Genomic DNA, 16,194 nt, shown 5'->3' with positions numbered 1-16,194 from the left:
CATGCTTAGAAAACTCGATAGACATGGTTTTATTTTTTTTTTATTTATTTTAAGGAAATGGCTTTGGAAATTCAGAGAGTGAAAGTTTTCACTTAAAAAAATTATTACAAATCCGAATGAGTTTGTACTGTTTTACTTAAATTCTAGATATCAAGATTTATAATTTTTATACATCTACAGCAGAAAAAATTCAATACTTGGATGTGAAGCTAACAAATGCTACTACGTTTTAATTTTTCTCCCGGTATAATAAAGAACTGATATCCATCTCATAATCAAACAACGATAAAAGCTAAAATACTATTGAATGTTGGAGATTCGCTGTTCAAGTTGAGATAATTTTGCATCTACCTGCCGATGAGAAACAGCTAGTTAACGCGAAGGTTACCATGCCTTAAATTAAGCATTTTTACTAGTAATGCTTTGCTTTGTAACTGGTGCCATACCTTATGATCGTTTGTTTAGTGAAGGCACCTGAAGACTCAAGGATACATGTATAGTTTGTTCTCAGCTTGTCAAGGATATATCTTCTTAGAACACTCCTAGTTTGGATTAAAGCGTTCAACGGAAGTATATTGGAAAGTTCCGAAATTTTTTCTCCTTGCTAACAACCTCTCGAAAAAAAAATTCAGAACAATGGATATTTACGTACCGTTACATCTTGTACACAAGACTGTTACAAGCGTCCATGCCATTACCGGTGTTCGGAATCCTCATAAATTGGCTGCTTCGATTAATCACCATACCGCCTGGTAGATGTCATGTTTCACAGATATCGTAAATGATTCTGATATAAATTCAGACTTTGCTTTAATAAGAGTTCCTTTAGTTCTTGTCAAGTATTTGGCGAAAACTGTTTACCGAGTTTGAAACCTGGACTACAAAAGAAGAAACCTACATTTTTCCATTAATTTTCAGTTTATTTGAGATTTGAAAGGAAATACGAAAAGTAGCGTAAAAATGTCTCGCTACTTCCCTAGACGTAGAAATTTAGAAATTCGGGAGCGAACAAGATGCACCAGAATCGGCTGTATTTAATGGCTAAGAACTGTATCTCCACTATTCCAATATGGAAATAAGCCATTCTTCTAACGATTTCGTCACCAGGTTATTATATGTAAATGAACTCTGGATTTTCTTCAACAAATTTAGCACATACGCAAGGTGTGTATATATCTTTACTACTTGTTTCCTTTGAAAGATTATACATTATAGAAGTTATACAGCCCAATAGGATTTTCAGATGGGAAACATGAAAAATTCATCGTACTCTCCCCGGGATTCGAGCCACGGATATTCCAGTTGTTAGCTGGGTATTCTAACTATTTACAGCATAAGAACATGTACGGGGAAATGCCTTATATTCTTTCCCACTTAAAGTGTCTTGAGAGAGACAGGAGACCAACGTCGACTATATTCAGGTAGTGATGAATTATTGCCCACCATATTTTAATTCAGGTGCCACCACAGAAACTATCAGAATTTTTGGAAGGAGAAATATGAAAAATCAATTCTGCTGTATGCGGGATCATCCAAATGCTAGCTGGACGGGCTCACAGTTTACACAATGAGAGCACATAGGGCAAAATTCGAAAATTCCCCTTGAAGTAATCAAATACCTTCATTATGATTCTTACTGATTTTTGAAAAGAATTTTTGACTTGGCACGACTTTCATGCTAGAAACGACTATAGCGAATTTTCTCAATTTTGAGACTATTGCGTTTTGTAACTTTACGCTTCCAGGGTATTTATCATCTAAAGGGCCTAAGAAGTATTGCTATTCTAAGAAACACAAAATTTTTAGCTTCCACACGACCTAGCATAATACCAGTTCTCAGAGTGTTGCCATTTGACGTGACGTGAGAGTTTATATTCCAAATTACTTTTAATTAAATAAGTGATTTAAAATCCCTAAACAGTTTTATTGTAAACATCACTAAATGAAAATATTCACGAATAATAGTATTCTTATTGTAACTAAGATGTCTCAAACGACCTATATGACGCACTTCTGTAAAGTGATAGTTTGATTTAGATTTTTTTGTACTCTTTCTCAAACTTTCAATCGTCGCGATCCAGATGCACATATTTGCGATTCATAAATAAAAGTGCTCTGAAAGAAAAGAGGCAAAGCAGAAAGTAATGTAAAAATGAAGTGACAGTAAATAAAAAATATGATCATTAACAATTAATTTGTATTTATAAATATAAACAGTGAGCAAAACATCGCTCTAAAACTTTTCATAACCCGCCCAAATTTCGTCCCTAGACCTACTGGTGAGTCGCGACGCTCATCTGGAGGATAATTATTCTAAACTTAAATATTCATAAATACACACAGTAAGCAAAACGTCAACAACAAAATTTTACCTTTTGACAAAATTTTTCAAATTTCCCAACCTACCAAATTTTGTCTTTCGACTTGCTGGTGGGTTGCGACGCACAGATGGAGGATCATCTCTCTAAACCTAAACTATTTACACGTCACATTTTGCTGAAGAAATTTGATAAATGGATTTTTGATATCATTTATATTTTGAGTCATTTATATTTGAATTCGTTGATCAAAATTGCATAGTAAATGTTTGCAATATTCCATTATGAATTTACGGTTTGGATAATTTCATAGCTGGTGATAACCTGATTCAGTTTATGACATACTAAGAAATCTAAATTATTCTCATTTATATTCATTTTAACAAGACAGACCGTAATTACATAAAATCTGAAATAAGCAATCTTTAGCTCTATTAATACAAATTAGTGACAAATCCTTTTCTCGGACAAAACTTGGTTTTATGTGTATCGGTTGCGAGCAAGACTTAAAAAAAAAAAACAACGCATGCTATATATAGCAACGAGAAGGATCTAATTGAGTTCGCTGTGAAGCAAAAAATAATTTTGTACTCCGAAATAGTACGTCAAACTTCATTTGCGAATATTTTCTAGAGAATTCCAACCGCAGTAAATTTAGAATTATTCCAAATCACGTCGCTACATTTAATTGAAATGCCTTCGTTAAACCTGCCACTCGAATTATCTTTAACAGTTGAGATAGTTTTTGAAATTCTCAGTAGTGCCCTTAAAAAAGGTTTCTCATAATACACAGAAGCAACGACGCGGACCTCCCATTACAATCCCGAAGAATAATTATAAGCTATCACAGAGCCTCCTTTGCCCCCTTCTTCTTCTCAGTGTTTAAGTTCCGTTTTGATCAATTAACGCTCCATAATGGAATAATAGCCGAGGTCCTCGAAAATTAATGCCGCCCGGAGACGGCCACCCTTATTTTCTCTCTTAACAGCTCTTGTTGAGTGGATGGGACTGCCAATCGAAAAGAAGCCTCTCGTTGAGAGGGAATATCTAATGACGTAATTAATGAGGAATCATAACTGGAGATGAATGTTGGTTAACCAGCCTCATTTGTTTGTGTCTCTCATTATTTTAAGAAGATGCGGGAGCAATGAAAGACTTTTAGACAATTTCTTTCCTTGTTGCGCTCGGACAAGTTTGGTTTAAGCTCTTTAGCTAGTTACAAATTGAAACTTAGACGGTGATAGATAGAGGAACTATGATACATACTCATAACCGGGACAAGGAGTGATGCACCTGCCTCAGGTGAATCACTAGAAAGGGCGCCAGAAAAGGGCGCCAGATTGGCTATGAAACGTATGAGAATTCGAAAATTAGGTTAATAATATTTCTAAAATTGTGAATTATTATTATTAGGATGAAATAAGCTTCAAATTTAAATTAATGAAAAACATGCAAAAATCTTGTCTAGGTTTAAAAAAAAACTTTCAACACGGCTGCTTTTTCTGAAGAACATGAATTAAGAAAAAAAAAATTTTTTTTGGCTTTGTTTCACTTAAAGCAAGAAAAATTAAATTACAAGAAAGCTTGATAATTAATGCATTAGTTTAACCTTTTCATTTCAAATGTGTAAATTATTAGATGTATTATTTTTCTAAATTTAAACATTTACGATTAAATTATACTTTAAGAATTATGGTATAATTATGTTATAAGAATTATGACACTTGACTTAATGCAATTAATTTTGTTAAATATAAAATTCCACAAATATAGCTAATTTGATTTCACACAGGGGCGAGCATTTACCTTTTTCCCTCAGGTGTTGGTGTTGGTGTATTTAATTATGGCAAAGCACACGAGGGCTATCTGCCTAAAGGGAGGGATGCCTTTCGTGGAGGACTTTCTAAGGGAAACTGGCTCGTATACACGTTACACATGGGGAAAACCACGAAAACGCCCATGCAGCCAGCCCGTTCGCGGGATTCGAACCTCAGACCGAACTACCAGTGTTCAGCGTCTTTACCGCTCGGCCGCTGGTGGGCCCCCCTTTTTCCCTCAGGAGAAAATATCTAGGCATTGCTGTGAACGTATTCGTTAACCCATATCATTAGGCAATAATTATTAAAAAAACTCTCATTAGGAGGTTACAGACCTACAAACTATCATAACTAACATACCATTTAAACCATACTTACGTACTATCAAGACATAAAATAAAAATATGATTCAGTTTCGTATTTTTGTGAAATGAATATTAGCTTGAGAGTTAAAAAAAATTCTGATATTTTCGTTGAATCTACTGTAATCGCTACTAATTTCGCCAATTTAGCTGAATTTACTCTAATCGCTACTAATTTCGCCGATAGTTTGTAGAGACATTAGGTATTTTAGAGGAAGCAGGCAAGATGAAAAATTAGCAAACGCCTTCGCCGGGAATCGAACCACGGACCTCTGGAATACCAGAACCACTACACCAGGAAGGCACGCCAGGAAAGTGGGAGAAATACCTTATATACTCCCCTTTTAAAGGGCGACTAGGGTTTTAGGGGACCTAGCCGCCAAATCCTGGGTGTGGAGAATCATCATCCAACACCCTTTTAGTTCGGGCGCCACTTGTAGAGGACATTAGGATTTTTTGGAAGTAAGAGAACTGAAAAATTAGCAACCGCCTTCGCCGGGAATCGAATCACGGAGCTCTGAAATACCGGCTCAGTGTGCTGACCACTACACCACGAAGGCAAGCTAGAAAGACGGGAGAAATACCTTATAAGTTAAAAAAAGTAGAAAATTTGTATTTTTAATCTGATGAATGGCATCTTCATTATTACATCCAAACTGATGACTTAATCTGTTGAAGAAGAAAAGACTATTCTGCACTGGGTACTTAACATACGATGGATTACAATAAAGCAGCTAAATAGATCGATAATGTTCAGCTTCTTAAGCAGTTACAGACTGGCAAAATTTGAAAGGCAGACTAAAGATCTTATGTTTTAGCTACGAGCGAGGCCACGACGGTAATAAATTAAATATCTTATATTTCGCTCAATGTCAATATTTTTCAGCGCAGCATAGCGGACTCATGTATTGAAGGCTAACGTAAGCAGCGTAAAAATTTTCGAAAAATTATTGTAAGGAATCTAAGGTTAAAATTGTAAATAATAAGAACACGAAGGTCTTAGAGATTGCTGTAGAGATTAAACAACTATTTTAATTTATTGTCTCGCGTTCTTTTAAAACACAACCTACTTTCATTAAAGTTTATTGGATATAATAAAAATGTTGCCTTCCAAAACAAAAGTAAAATAAAAAAAATCTCAAAGCTTTCAGATTTTATTTTACGCCCAAAATTTTTTTAAAGTTTTGTGTGTTACCTTTATTTATTAAATATCATGTTCTTCGCACACTTAAACCATAAAATTGAAATCAACAGCAATATGGCAAAATATTTAAAGAAGCATATCTTTAGAATTTCCGATACACAGTCTCGCGCGCTGGAGATAAAAGTGTTTTTTTTTTTTCGTACAGTATTGCTATTGCTCGCTTTGAAATCGTCGAGTTTCTTAATCAAAACTCCTTAATGCCTTACATAATATGAAATAGATAATAAAGCAAATTAAAAATTCCAAATTTGGGCTTTCAGACGCCCATATTCGGGTGGAGACGTACGTTATTCAAAATTTTATGGCTCTGGGTACCGTTGTTTTATTACAATGCAAAACACATATATACGTTTATACGGATTATTCATTATTTAATTTCCTTAAATATAACACAGAGCTCTATAATTTGGTGGCAACAATTTAAAAAGTGATTTGACGTTTATAGTGAATCAGCGCAAAATACCAAAACGAAATTAATAAGTCTTTTGGGCAAATTGCCCCTTTGGGCTAATAAAACTTTTCGTGCCGTTCAAGCTTCGCAAAAGAAGCTTCATTATTACAGTTTCTCATAAAAATTTCACTATTTAAATTTTTTATTCGTATCCAAATGTTATTTCTTAGTAAAAGATTAGATGGTAGCAGAGATTATATTCCATATAGCCCGCAGAACAAAAAGAGGAAAAAAAAAAAGACTTATAATATCGACATATAAAGAAAAATTCTCCTGATTCAACATTATTTTCAGCAAAGTAATATTATTATGAAAGTTTGCTCCCTCTCCACTAATTTTAGGCATACCAGCTGCCGAACGATAAAATCGCCGAAGGCTATCGCCGCATTCAGATCTAGGTGAACAGTTTCGGTAGTTCTCCCCATACGTAGCGTGAATATGAGCAAGTTTCCCTTAAAAAGTCCTGAACAAAGGCATTCGTCTCCTTAAGCAGATAGGCCTGTAATGCTTATTCATAATTTAAATAATTCAAATTCTTATTCTCCTTTAATATGGCGGCACCACGTAGACGAAAAATTGGTTAGTGAATCTGACTGACGCACCGAAGGGTTCGGGTTCGAAACCCAGAAAGGGCATGGATGCAATTTGTCCGTCCCTTTAAAGGAGGCATCGGTGGCCTGCTTATTAATTGCCTCCATAATAAAGAAACCACCATTTCCGGCATTAGTAGTGCGTAACGCCTATAAACGACTAGAGCCCGTCACTGGAAAAAACAATTGGCAACCAAGTGATTAAGACTGCTGAACACTGTTAGTTCTACCCGGGTTGGTATTCTGACGAACGGGATGGCTGCATCGGCATTTTCTTCATATGTAATGTAGATATGAGCATATTTCTCCTAAAATGTCTTCCACTAAGGCATCCCTCCTCTTAGGCACATAGCCTTCCTATGCTTTGCCATTGTCAACCAACCAAACTTCGTCGATTCATTGGAATCCACATGTATGACAAAGTATGTTATCAAATAAGATTTTTAACCTCTTTTTGTTTTGCTAGCAACAAGTAGATTCTCCATTGACTGGGCACATGCGTAATGTGAATATGAGTCAGTTTCTCTTAAAAAGTTACTTCATCGAGGCTTTCTTCCTGAGGCAGATAACCTTAGTGCGCTTTGAGGGCCAACCAGCGGCCGAGCGGTAAAGACGCTGAACACTGGTAGTTCGGTCTGAGGTTCGAATCCCGCGAACGGGCTGGCTGCATGGGCGTTTTCGTGGTTTTCCCCATGTGTAACGTGTATACGAGCCAGTTTCCCTTAGAAAGTCCTCCACGAAAGGCATCCCTCCCTTTAGGCAGATAGCCCTCGTGTGCTTTGCCATAATTAAATACACCATCTTAGTGCGCTTTGTTATTATCAATAGACCAGACTTCTTAAATGAAAACCGGGAATAAATCTAGCGATTTACGGGATCTAGCCAAGGACGACAATATAAAAACTTTCGCGGTGATGTAATAACACACAATGTGAACATGATGATAATATGCATGAAATAATGTACATTTTAAAAGCAACAAAATAATATAACAGAGTAATATATAATTATATGATATATTTCAAACACAGAAGAAAGGCCAATCTAAATATAAGCTAAACTAAGAACGTTCAATAAACTTTATTCAAATATACAATAGAACAGACAGTGATATAAATGAACAGACTGAAAAGATATAATAGAACACATTTAGTGAAATAATGCCACAGAAAGGCAATAATGCAAGTAAAATGACTAAAATAATTAAATAGAACAAGTTTACTGAAATGATATAATAGAACAGACAATGCTATAAATGAAGAGCCTGAAATGTCTTAACAGAAAAAATTTGCCGAAATGATATAGTAGAGCAGATAAGTCCAGATAAACAGAGCTGAATTAACCATTAAGCAAAATAAGCATGTGCTTTAGGTATCAAAGAAAAGGGCCACCACAAAAATTTCCCATTACCAATTTTATCGTGGAATATATGATGCATGTAAACCATGACCGAGAAGGAAAAATGGGAAAAAAAACAGGTGTAGATTTATGTAAGGGGTACCGAAATCTTGTAATTGCTAAGGGGTTCTAAAAGCCTTAATCTGGAGCCTCGGAGCTCCTTCTAAAAGCCTTGGAGGTAAACTCATGTCACATATATAGCATATCTAGAAGATCCCTACTGTTCTATGTTTATGAACAAATGCCGGCGCAACTGATTGCCGGGCGAAACGAATCATCATCTGAAGACAAACTACTAATCCTTCCTGATTAAAAATTATTAATTAAAATATTCGCTGATTCGAATAAAATTCTAATTCTTTCCCATCATAAATCTCCCAACTGAAAGACCAATCCTGTTCCCCCGAGGATGGAACGAAAATAACACCTAGTAAGAGAACCTCGATTCAGGCATTTTATTTCAGCACCAGAAATTTAATTATTAACAGCATTGTCTAGCAGATTAGTAAAAAAGTGTATATAGTAAACATAGCGATTGCCATTATTTTAGAGGAATAAAAATTATTCATTTCAGCTATTCGTTGTACAGAGAAATTTTTATAGGACTTTTTAATGTTACTATAATTGGAGAGTTATAAATAGCTTTCATTTCGTACTTGTTTGGTTGCCCTGAAATGTTTTATTTTTATATCAATTGTAGTTAAATGTATCAGAATGTTTAACTTTACACCCTTAGTTCATTCTAAACTTGAAGATAAAAGCTGGACGATTATTCATGCAGCAGCCTAAGAAAAACTTATGTTTAGATTGAGACAACTTAAGTTTAACTTATGTTTACTGTAATCAAGTAATCTATTTCTTTTACATATCAATAAAGCTATTAAAAAACGTTACTTTTCTTTGTTTTTGAAGCGTTGTTGCGTAAATCTCCTCCCTCAGCATTTTCCATCCAATCTCTCGACAGCTTTAGCTCAGCAATGAAAGAGCATTCTTAGCGCATAATTGGACAGAAATGAAAATTTTATCTGTTTGCTTCGATGATTGAAATTCCTTCATCCTAATTATTTTGACATTAATTTCGTCGTCTTTATTACACGCGAAACGAAATGCGACGGCAGTTCCAAGCAGCACGGACTCACCCAGAGGTCTAGCGCTCCTACATCCGCACACGAGACGGCTTATATTAAAACCTGACATGGACTGATGATGCCGGGAATTCTCTCTTTCGTCATCATTAAGCTTCGGATCACATATACCTATGAAGCAGGAGTAATTAACTCTGTTTATTACTACGAGATCGGACGTAGTAAGACTCATAAAGGAATGGCACGAGCATTGCATACGTGCAAACTTCATACCGTTTCAGTGCAGTCTTCAGAAACAGTATAGAAAGTAAGAAACTGAAAATGACTGCAATAAGTTGGTGAGTAATTGTATATAAAAAAGACAAAACGACTTAGTGTCTAGAACAATAGTTCTCAACCTATATTGCCTCACGCTTCCTTTTCACCGCTGCCAGAAGGTCATCCACTTTTTCCAAAATTCGAAATATATATATATACCTTTTTTTAGAATTATATTATTTTTAACATGTTTTATAAATGAAGTAGCAAAAAATATAGAAAATGTTGATAAATACCAAAACTTGGACAAGAGTAGTTTATTTTATTCCTAAATAAAACTGAATACTTAACAGCTAAATAAAATGAAACATATTTTAATTAATAAAAAATTCCATAATATGCTTGGGTGTTGTTATTCAGTTTTGGGTTCAGTGAGAAACCTGTGATTGTTTTTTCGTTGCCGTTCATGGATACATGGAAGACTGTTTGGAGTCAACAGTACAGGTCTCTTTCAAATCCAGACTACTACTTGCTTTCATTTGTTACAGAGTTTAAAACAACCTACACTCTCAAACACATGTGATTGATTTCCTTTCCGATATATCTTTTACTCGAGAATAAGTCGTCGGTCCGAAATATTCTTCTTAAAAAGGACGAGGATATTTTTAAACGAACTATTTGAAGAGATTTTGCACTAAGTCCAATTCCTCATCAGAAAGTTCAAGAACATATTCCACAAATCCCTTCTTTAATGCTATCAAATAATTCCTTCTTTAGTGTGTAGCCTAAATTTCTTTTTTAGGGGTGCAGTTTTTTGTACTTTACTTCAATTGGAGTAGGATGCAGGTCAAGTTAGGCTGACAACATCCCTTCCCCACCTGAAATTATAAAATTTTCAGACAAGGGAAATTTCCTTCCCGGTTGAGAACTCCTAGTCTAGAATGATTAAAAATATATTATTCCGCAGGTTTATACTGTATCTAGAAGCTTTTTTTCACAGTTCTTTCTCTACTAGAGTGATAGCGAATTACCTTTCTGTCTGAAGTCGAAAGAAGATTGAAATAACCTTTTTATTTAAGCTCAAAATGAATAGAATATTTTTTTAGTAATCAACGGAATCTTTATTATGCCGATCTACCTACCTATTTGAAATTTCATCGACCTCCAGAGTTAATACCGACTCCATTGGGAACCCCAGTTTTTAAAGGATATTCAGATCTTAGGTGTCCTCCACTTATTTATGTGTTTGTCCCTTCTCCAGTCAACCATTAATCATCACTTTTGCGCTTCACTTAAATGATGTCTTTGAGTCATAGCTAATGAATATTGATTATTCTCAGAAACCACATTAACTTTAAGCAAAAGTATACACAAATTTTTAAAATGCGTGCACAGTGCAATACGTTTCAGTTGCCTAATTTGCAAATTTCATACGCTAATTTACGCGTAGAAGTCCAGTTTGACTCCAAATACTAAATAATATAAATAATTACATCATTAGACATTAATTGGAAAACTTTGATTAAAGATTATATTTTTTCAGATTACTTTTTAATTTTTGCGAGCAATGTAGTTGAATGATAGTTGCTCCATGTCCGTTTCTTGTCAGATGTGTCCACCCCCTGGTTCAGGGAGCTGGGGGATATGGCAACCACCAGAGTACTAACAAATAAACAAAAAATAATAAAAGGGAGAAAGCCCGGGGCGTTGAACTTGAATATGAGAAACTGCTGGTTTATGTTTTATGAGCGTTGATTAAACACTTAAATAAATAAATTACACGCCTAACAGATACATGCATCAATACAACTACATCTTTCAGACCAAAATAACAAAGGAATAATGGTCTAAAGAAATCTCATATTTGGAATTAGCCTTTACGACAGTCTCACACTAAGAGCAATTACTTGATTATTCACTCTCGAACTTTGTTTGGGCAATCCTTGAAGCAACAAAGTAATGGAACATAGCATGTTATTTCATTAAAGAGGCTTTGAGAATAGTTTTTAAGATTACCAAATGCATTTTTAAAGCATATTTGTTAATTCGTACTCAGTTGCCCTCTAAATTACCCGCGAAATTGCATATGGATTGGGCAGAGCTGCATTCGTATAGACACATTTGTGAAGAAAGTTTAAATGAATTTTCATAAATTATACCTACCTACAGAAAAATTCCAAGAACCTCGCGAAAACTCTTTTTTTTTTTAAATTACAGAGGGTGTTCTGTAAATGTGGGGACAAATCCAGAGGGGTGAAAGTAGGCATTAAGAGGTAAAACAATTTCCATATTACAAATCAAGCTTAGTTGGTGAAAATCGTGAAAATAAGGCCGGGTCTGACGTTGAGAGGAAAGGAAAATTGCTGATTAATTTATTAACCGCTGATTTCTTTCGTAGGTTGGTCGTCATGTCTGACCTGAGCAGCATACCGAGATGCATGGCCTGGGGTGACGATCTATTTAATTCAAGAACAACAAGGTTGACCCCAATAATGAGAAATGTGCCGATATGAATTTGATTTTCTGTCCAGGAAATAGGAATGCACGCTGAATACAGAGAATGTTCCAAGAGCAATATCCGAGAAGATGCTGTCCACCCCACACAGTCTTAGACAAGATCGATCGACGACTACTCATTGTAGGGTTGGGCAATGATATCCACGGCTGCCACTTCGAACAACACCCCCAATAATTTCGCTGTTCTGCTTCCAACACTGTACTCTGCATCCCAAGTTGTATTGTAAGCATAATGTGAAATAAAATATTTTATACTTATTACAATACTTTGTTTCGGTCTCGGCTCAATTTCAGACTCTGCAAACATATTTTCGCGATTTTCACTAAAAGTGGTATGCGAGAAGATGTTCTATGGCAATTATTTTCCGTCTCAAGAATTACTGTCAGCCCTCTGAGTTTGACGCCACATTTCCTCTTCGAAAGCAAATACATTTCGGAAGCGAGTATGCTTTTATCTTTCATTTGAAATTTGAAGTATACATAAAAGAAAATAAGTATAACCCTTCTAGAAGCGTCTTTCAACATACTCTTCACAATTAAATGATGTCTGTCAAAGCAGCTATTAGTATTCAGATTTCCATATTCCTATTAGAAATGGGAATAATGAATTTTATTAGAAATGCTATAAGTAGAACATTTTTTATATCAATTCACAAAAAAAAACATTGTTTCTTAGAAGTTTTATTACAATTATTGTTATTATTATTTTTTCTAACAAGTATTTTTTGAGTCGAAAATAAAGATTTTATTAGAAGTAATATGAGAAGAGATACATTATAAATATTGAACTGTGCAAAAATAAGGTACACACACCTTTACTGACCCGTGCGGCGCAAACACTTTGAAGAATTGAAACACAAGCTTTACGCAATTTCGACTCACGATAGTTTCGCAAGAACGATTTACTTTCGTAAAATGGAGGAAACCGATATTTCACGGCCAATAAATTCGACACCTGGAATGTGATCAGTGCCATTTTTGAAGGCGACTCTTGTCATATCCTTTAACTGACCTTGACTGACTTCGCTTAGGACATGAAAGAAATACTGATTAGTTCAAAATACCTGATAATATGAGTTAGCTGATAATCCTAGAATTAAATCACTTCCCCCCCTCCTTCGCTTGATAACATGTCTTTCACGTCCGTCTTAGAAAAATCCTTGAAAGCGATAAGTATCCTTTCAGAACACGTATCACATATGTGTTACTTACACAATTCAGAAAGGTCAGAATTAATTGTAGTTGAAAGGGGGGAAATATTTTCCACGACAGATGTGATGAATAAATGCACTTATTTTTCGAAGACAACATTACGAGAGCTGTATCAATGATAAATGACAGTTGGATTTCCGAGAATATATCTTACACACACTTACATATGACCCCCCTCTCCCCCCCAAAAAACTGCCATATGAAAACTTCACATTACAGTTTAATATCCAGTATAACATTTGGTTTTAAATTACAGTATATAAATTTTTTTGAAATATATATGTTACGGTGAAACACCCAAATCTGGAGAAAGTCGACTTTCACCTGTGAATGTCAACATTCACATAGTCGCTTGGTGTACGTCCGAAATATTTTCCAAATACTCTTATTTCTGACTTACACCGTTAAATGTCGACATTCACCATGTACTAATGGTGAATGTTGAACATATAAGAATATTATATTTTCTTCTCTGTAATTCAGTTGCAAAGAAACGCATTTCAGACTTAAAATAAGAACTTAAAACACACAGTACATTCAAAATGAGAAAGGAAAATAATAGAATTTAAAAACTTACTAAACTATGTGTTTCAAATCTTATTTATTGCAACAACTTAAACTATTATGGCACTTTGAATTGCACAAGAGGCCCTTGCTTTTACAACTGCATTTATTTGTGGAACACTTCCTTTTTCAATGACAGCGTGTACATATACTTCTCTCTTTTTGAAGTACACCAGAGCATATCTGTGATTGTCGACATACACCGGTGAGGGTCCGAATGTACAAAAATGTAATGCAATATTCGATCTTTCATCGAAGTATTTGGTGAATGTTGACATTCTCCGGTGAAAGTCGACATTCTCCAATTTCGGTCTTTCAAGGTAACATATATATATAAACGTATAACTATTTGACTTTTATTAAGCAAAAATAATATCTCTTCATGCCAACACATAAAACTAAATATTCATTTGTTGAATAAATTACAACGCAGATAGAAAACGAATTTCGATTTAAAAAGCTCTGTTTAATTTCTGTATTTCATTTCTGAACATAATGAATGTTAGGTGTAGATAGGAAAATATTAGGAAAGTCTAGCAAAATTTGAATAAATACACATGCACACAACCATATATACATATGTGTATGTATGTATGTATGTATGTGTACATATATATATATATGCAATAGGATGACTCGGTGGAAGAAAGAAAATTGTGCAACGGATTGACGATGGTTCTCTGTGTTGTAACTTGAAGAGACTTTACTGCGTAATTAGAAAGATGATACTCGAAGAGAGACAGGATGGTAAATTCCACACATAATTTTATTCCTTGGTAATACACATCATCACTGTGGGTGCGCTATCATCACTGTTTATTCCTTGGTAATACACATCATCACTGTGAGTGCGCTATGCACAGACTACATTTCTTAAAGAATGGACGAAATTAGAAAAGTAAACTCTGCATGGCTAGCGGAAAGGCGGCATAGCGAAAAGAAGCAGAAGAGAAGAGCTAAGAGAGGAGGAGTATGGACGAATTACCTTTTATACCGAATTCCATTTCAGATCACATGACAGATTAATGCCCAGATGTTGGGTTCAGTTTACATCGATAAGTGCGCATCAGAACTGCAGGGAATTCAGTTAGAAAACTTATTGTTCTGTTATTTTTAGAATGAAGACGGAAGTGAAGGGGCTATTATTAATTTATTATTTGAAAGATAGATATTTTATATTTTACATATCCCCCAGAAGAAAAATGGCTAAGTGAGGGAAAAGCGATTTTTAAGGAAAAAGTGCTAAAGCATTAGGAAATGAACAGAAATAATTAGAAAAATACAAATCCTGAAATTTTGACCGAAATAAGTATTTACATAATTGCAAAATATAAGCTTTGATAACAATTTAAGAGTTCTATTAAAATTTTCAATCCTAATTTCTTCGTGTTTTACAGTCCACATGATTAGATTTTTTCAGTGAAGGCTTTGTAAACTTTGCACACAATATCACAGTTGTAAAAATTTTGCACATACATTGCAATCACATAATCACAAAAATTTTCAAAACATAACTAATTTTCAATATTATAACTTATATTTTAACATCATAAATTTTATAACAGTATTACTAAAATCATGGTTTTTTACTGTTATTGTTATTATTTTTATTTTCCTATTTTACACAAAACTAGAAGACCCCACAGCTTTCTCTAATACAAACATTTCCATCTGTTGGGCAAATCCACTTAAAACAGACTAATGTTTATCATCAGTGGTTAAGGGGTGCACTGGCAGTTGCTTATAAAGGCCTCCCTTGTTTAAAGGCAAGTTAAAGGCAAGACTATACATTCCATTTACATAAAAAAGTAATCTGCACTCCATTATATGTAAAACAAAATACATGAAAAAATTATAAGGTGGGAGCCTTCGAAGTTTATATTCCATGAGAAGGATAAAAGAAGAAATAACAGAGGTAAAAATAGAGCCTCTGTTTTGAACCAGCACTCTTACAACATATTCTATCTTCACATACAATTATTCTTTTTTTTAAAAAAAAAAATTAGTACTTTTATATTCGTCATAAATATACTCAATATTTTAAACGTTACATATTTTCTACATTATATTCAAAACACAATTCTATGTGCCTTTTTCTGTACCAGTTTCGCAAAATTAACTCATTCATAAAATAATTCAAAATTCTTAAAATTCAAATTTTTAAACTATAATCTCTTTCTAATTATTACTAAAGTAATTTTCTTATTATTTCATAATCTTTATATGAGAAAGTTCATGAACAATGGCAGGGCATAGTAAAACCTGCAGGCTATGTCCTTGGTGCTTCCTCATTTGATAAACTTTCTCTTGTTTCGTTAATACACTAATGCTTTTTCCCTCATATTCGAGATCTTTCCAAGATTATATGACCATTGCATGACACTGCTTGCAACGAGAATTGAACCTAAAATTAACCTA

General features: G+C 34.4%; 1 long non-coding RNA gene across 2 annotated transcripts in view; it reads left to right on the top strand.

The window, feature by feature from the left end:
* The window catches only part of LOC146992835 (uncharacterized), a 62,685-nt gene extending 50,316 nt beyond the window's left edge, over positions 1–12,369 (top strand). For both annotated transcript variants that reach the window (XR_015039148.1, XR_015039147.1), the window contains exon 2: positions 11,882–12,369. This is a non-coding gene — a long non-coding RNA (uncharacterized LOC146992835). The remainder of the gene's footprint in view (positions 1–11,881) is intronic.
* Positions 12,370–16,194: the final 3,825 nt, after the last annotated feature.

The sequence above is a fragment of the Stegodyphus dumicola genome, chromosome X2, assembly GCF_044657685.1.
Source record: "Stegodyphus dumicola isolate Sdum_Otavi_A_Nest chromosome X2, ASM4465768v1".
NCBI classification, from domain to species: Eukaryota; Metazoa; Arthropoda; class Arachnida; order Araneae; family Eresidae; genus Stegodyphus; species Stegodyphus dumicola.
This window is presented reverse-complemented; position numbering and strand designations above follow the sequence as displayed.